Raw genomic sequence first — 6,000 nt, 5'->3', positions numbered from 1 at the left:
AACGGGAGAGGCCACACAGTGAGAGGCCCGCCTACTACAAAAAAAAAAAAAAAAAAAAAAAAAAAAAGGTAGGTGAGAGGGAGTAAAACAAATTATTTCAAATGGAAGGGGCCCTAGGGGTCATTCCACCAACCCCCACCCATATTTCACACATGCGGACACCGAAGGCCAGCAAGGGGACCGCACTCAACCCAGAAACAAGAACCAAAGCTCTGAGAAATCCACAGAGAGCCCAAGAAACTGGAGCCACAGGATTCCTGGGAGACAAGGGCCCCATGGGCAGCGCAGTCAGGAAGGCTTCCTGGAGGAGGGGACAGGGACCAAACTTTGAGTGAAAGAGCAAAGTCTCATCTGGGCAAACCTCGGAGAGGAGGAGCCATTGCTTATAAAGCCCCTCAACATGGGCTCCCCAAGGGTCATGACGTGGGTGGACACTCCCCTTGGTCACCTCCTCTCCATCCTTCCCTCTGTCTCCCTTTCTCTGCATTTTTGTCTGCCTGTCTTCTTTGGGTCAGTCTCTCTCTTTCCTGAGGTATCTGGTCATTCTCCAACCTGGGGCGAGGGGCCAGGGAGGGGTCTCCTTCCTGGATCCGTATTGTGGGTCCCTGTCTCTCCCGGGCTCTGGGTCTCTCAGTCTCCCAGTATCTCTACCTCAGAGCACATCCGTGGGTTGACTTGACTGTCTGTCACCTCCTGGGCCTGTTTCTCAAGTCTCTCTCTCTCTGGCTCTGAGTATGTGTGAATGGGGATGGTACACAGCCGGGTTTCTCCTTGTCTGATTCTGTCTGTCCATCCGTCTGCCTGCCTGACATCTCTCTGGGCCTCTCTTTAAGTAGGTGATTCTCAAAGTGTAGTCCAGAGACCAGTAGCGTTTCTTGGGAATTTGGTAGAAATACACATTCTTGGCCCCTCCCCCTGCAAAGATTCTGTTTTCGACCAAACTCTATTCACGCTCCTCTGAGCTCTTCTTCAACTACGCTCTTTTCCAACTCAGCTCTTTTTCATTGGTTTCCATGTTCATCTCTGCATTGTCCAATTTTAGCAAGAATCCTGCTAAGTCAGTTTAACCAGAAGCACCCCACCGCCACCCCTCAATAGATATCTGATCAGGTTCCTCATCTTCCACCATCCCTCACCTGATGTCTGATCACCCTGGCCTCCCTTCAGCAAAAATCCCGCTAGGTTGATTTAGCCAAAATCTCCCCTCACCCATGACGTTTCCTCTTAGTAATTTTCCATCCACTGACCCCCTACCCTGCTCTTTGGCTGTAAGTTCCCACTGACCCAATCTCTCTCCCTCACTGCAGAATCCCATTGCAGTAGTCCCTGTACCTATCAGGATACCCATTTCCCACCCCCCAGCCCCGGGAATAAAATCTTCCTTACTGTGCTGTAACAAGCAGCATTGAATATTTTTTCCTTTAACACCCCAAAGAGACTGAATCTGAACCCTGAGGTTGAGCCCAGCAATCTCTGTTTCTAAAAGCCCCTCCAGGTAGCTGGGGGTGTCTGATAACAGGCCAACTTTAAGCACCAAGTCAATCTTTCTGGCTCTGTTGGGAGTGGGGGATGGAAGGGGGCTCCTTGCTCTCAGCCTCGTCTGTCACTGTGTCACTCTCCTCTAGGTCTATGTCTGTCACATCCAAGGCGACGGGACAGGAAGCAGCTGCATCCGCAGGGGTGTACTTCACTTGCTGTCCCCTGTCTCCAACAGCTCAGAAGCAAACGAAGAGCAGACATCTGAGAAAAGGAGAGCTGCCCAGTTAGAAGCACAGAGCAGTTTGTTGACTGACCACAAAGCCTGGAAAGTCTGCTCTGGATTAATTGGGAAACATCAACTTCTCCTTCTGCTGGAAATGTTCACCGGGCTCTAGTCGGATCACCTATTACAGCTGTAGCACAGAATCACCTGGGTGCTTTTAAAGCTGCCAGGAACGACTGCCGGAGATTGTGATGCAGTTGGTCTGGGCGGAAGCCCGGGCATCAGCATTGTTTAAATGCTACTCGGGTGATTCTAATGTGCAGAGAACAAAGTCCTAGGGTAACCCTCGTTACCCCCCTTAAAGATGGAGATCAGGATCCCCCTTTTACAGATGGAGAAACTAAGGCTCAGAAAGGGAAAGTGCTTGAGTTAAAGTCACGTAACTAAAAGTGGCATAACTGAGATTTGAACCGGAGCTGTGGTCCATGTTCTTTATTCCACTCCGTGCTTTGCATTTTGCACATAACACTGTCATTCTCCATGGCTCGCTCACTTCTGGTCTCCCAGAGTGGCTGTATGTTGCCCACTCCAGCCAAGCCAATGGCATCTTCCTCGGCCAACTCCACCCCAGTTCTCTGCAGCAATGAGGGCCCTGGCCCTGGGCAGCCAGCTCTGCACCTCAGAAATGGCTGACCCCTCCCAGCAAGTGAACTCTCCTTCTTGGGCTGTTTGCAAGATTTGTTATTTCCCCACCAGGGAGCTTTCCTTCCTAATACCCCCCAGAGTGCCTCCCTCCATGTAAACACTCTTCCCCAGGCCCCTGCCCTAGAATCTGGCCAGCAGATTTCACGTTATGACCGCCTGGAGGGGTGGGATAGGGAGGGTAGGAGGGAGGGAGACGCAAGAGGGAAGAGATATGGGAACATATGTATATGTATAACTGATTCACTTTGTTATAAAGCAGAAAGTAACACACCATTATAAAGCAATTATACTCCAATAAAATAAATAAATAAATCTATCTCATTATCTTGTGGAACAAAAGAAAGAAAGAGAAAAACAAATACCATATGCTAACACATATATATGGAATCTAAAAAAGAAAAAAAAGGTTCTGAAGAAGCTAGGGACAGGACAGGAATAAAGACGCAGACGTAGAGAATGGACTTGAGGACATGGGGAGGGCAAAGGGTAAGCTGGGACGAAGTGAGAGAGTGGCATGGACATGTATACACTACCAAATGTAAAATAGATAGCTAGTGGGAAGCAGCCGCATAGCACAGGGAGATCAGCTCCGTGCTTTGTGACCATCTAGAGGGGTGGGATAGGGAGGGTGGGAGGGAGACACAAGAGGGAGGAGATATGGGGATGTATGTATATGTATAGCTGATTCACTTTGTTATACAGCAGAAACTAACAAACCATTGTAAAACAATTATACTCCAATAAAGATGTTAAAAAAAAAAAAAGTCGTTGGTTGCTTTCGCTTGGAGTCCTGCACCCTGTGCTCTGCAGCTACAATACTGACAGCAGCGCGACTGCCTGACAACAGTTTCTGAGACCCACCACAGAAGTGCCCCAACCCACAGGAGTGACCCCAGACCACCGGGGGTTTGGACCACAGGCCCTCTTAAGCTCAAAATGTCTTTGAAGTCGCATATTTTCTCTTTAAAGCCATGTCAACTTTGCATTCTACTCCATAATGCATCAGGGTTTGTTTCAATATAAAATAATGCCAATGGATTGAATTTTCACAAGGAACATGTATTACTTTGTAATGTAAAATATTCAATTAGTAAGTAAATATAATGCTTCTAATTCCTTACCATCAAGTAAAGTAAAACTGATGATCCAGGGAGATGCCAGGTTCACTCTGTGGCTTTATGAATTCCCAACACACCTAGGGTATCCCTAGGGGCACCCATAATACAGTCATTCTGTCTTTCATTCACTCATTCAACAAATATTCTTAGAGTACCTAGAGTACCCCTGGCATTGGGCTGGAGTCTGAGGATATGAAGATGAGTAAAAGAGAAATGGTCCCTGCCTCCAGGGAGCTTCCAGCCCACTCAGGGGACCAAGATGTTAAAACACACACACACAAATAAAAGTATAATAACTTGTAATAAATGCATTGTAGAAAAGGCAAAGGATGCCCTGAGCAAGAATAATGCGGGGAACTAAACTTATTTACAAAGGAGTGGCATTTAAACTGAGACATAAAAGATGACTAGGAGTTAGGCAGGTAAAAGGGAGCAGTGGGACAATGCTCTAGGCATAGGTAATAGCCCAGGTGAAGAAGGAAAGGAGATAAACCCAAACTTTTCAAGAGGCTCAGAGGTGAATCCTTCATCCTCTGCAGCAAGAGCTCCCAGGCTAGAAGCAGCAGTAGCCCCTTCCCAAGCCCTGGGAGGCAGCCAGGCTCTCTGCCAGACCCAATGCAGCTGCAGTCTCTGGGCACAAAGCCACCTGTGATCACACAGCCAGCTCCCAGCTACATACCGGCGCTGAAGGAGAACCTGGAGCTAGGTGGGGTGAGGGCTGGTGGGACCCATGGATTCAGCCCCCGGGTGACAAGGCATAGGACTGTGGTCAACTCTAGGTCAGGGTCAAGCCCAAACGAATCCTCTAGGCTTCCCCACATCTTCCTTGAAGTCTGGCAACAGTACCTTCGGGGCACATGGATGTGGGCAAACAGCCTTTAGGTACCATAGGGCCAGCTGCCCTCTGAGCCCAGGTCTGGTCAGAGATTCCACCTGTTGCCAAGGTCACCCCTCACCTTGTGCTCCAGGTGTGGGCCTCAGCCCCTGGTCCTGATTTGCAGCCCTGACACCTTCCTGGCAAGCCAGCCCATGTAGGATTGGGGGCTGCCCCACTCCTGTCTGGGCTGGACCCGTGTCCCGAGCCCTCGGCCACCACGGCAGTGGCGGGCTCCTTCTGGGGTCTGGCCCCACCCTCCCCGTGCTCAGCCCAGCTGCCCCGCAGGATGCCTCCCACCAGCCGCCTAGAGGCCTGGCTGGTTCCTCACGGACCCTGCCCTCCTCCCACCTGGACTATTGCCACAGCTTCCTGTCTGGATTTCGGCTTCCATCATCCTTCCTCCTGTAGCCAGAGTGACCTTTCTAAAAACACAAATCTGATAGTGTTGCTTCCCTGCTTCAAACATTTCAGTGAACTTTCCATCACCTTCGGGTAAAGTCCAAGCATCTCGGTAAAAGTCAGGCAAATTCTGCACCTCCACCCGACTCCCCACACCCCTCTGCTCTCAACTTCCAGAAAGAAGACTTGTAGGGGAGGAGAGGACACAGGAGAAGGTTGAGGGGAGCGTGTAGGAAAGAATTCAGAGGCAGGAGCCCAAGCTTCAGCACCCCAAGCCTTTGGCCTGAGCGCCCCTCCACTCACCCAGCGGAGCTGGACCTGCCACCAGAGAATGGCTCCTCCCCTCGCTCTGAGGGCGGAGACTGCCGAACGGGGAGCTCAGCCAACCTGGGCCTCTGCTGCCACCCAGAGGCTGAACGGAGCAGCACAGGCAGATGAGCTAGTCGCAGCGACCCGGAGGGGAGCCCCTCTCCCCTGGACTCCTCAAGGGTGAACAAGGTCCGGTCAAGGGGAGGGGCCAAAAGCAAGGGCCTCCGTCGGGGTGACAGTGTCAGGATCCAGCTTAAAGGATCCTAAACACATTTCTTTTATGCATCTGCCATAATGCTTTGTAATTTACCTGTTCCCACATTTGGCTCCCCCACTAGACCCCGTAATCTGAGGTCTCTGCTCACAGAATAATCCCCTGATCTCCGGTCAGCCAGCTTCCCCAGCGTCTCGCGCCCTTACCGCTCTGCCCTTTCCTTCCCAAACCCCTGGATCGTGGGCAACCATCTCAGGACAGCTAACTCCGGTAGAGCTTCAGCCTCTCCACACACACCGCCTCCACCACCTGCCTGCAACGGTACCTGCCTTTCCCACCACCACCATGTTTGTCCTGTCATTCATTCATTCACGAATTACTGAGAGCCTCCTAGGTACCTGAGTCTACACTAGACCCTGGGGTGATGGCCTCAAGCAGACAGACAGGATCCCCCTCTCATGGAGCTTACCTTCTAGCTGGGGCAGACAGACAGACAAATGAGCAACGTAATTTTAGGTAGTGATACACTGTGACGAGTTAGAGTACTAGGAGGGTGACAGTGAGGAGAGAAATTGGTGGTCAGGGAAGGCCTCTCTGAAGCCAAGCATAATGGTTTTAAAGTATGTCCATAAATTCTATGAAATATGTCCACTGGTTTCACAAACTAGAATCTAAT

This window comes from Globicephala melas, chromosome 1 (genome assembly GCF_963455315.2).
Source record: "Globicephala melas chromosome 1, mGloMel1.2, whole genome shotgun sequence".
Classification (NCBI taxonomy): Eukaryota; Metazoa; Chordata; class Mammalia; order Artiodactyla; family Delphinidae; genus Globicephala; species Globicephala melas.
This window is presented reverse-complemented; position numbering follows the sequence as displayed.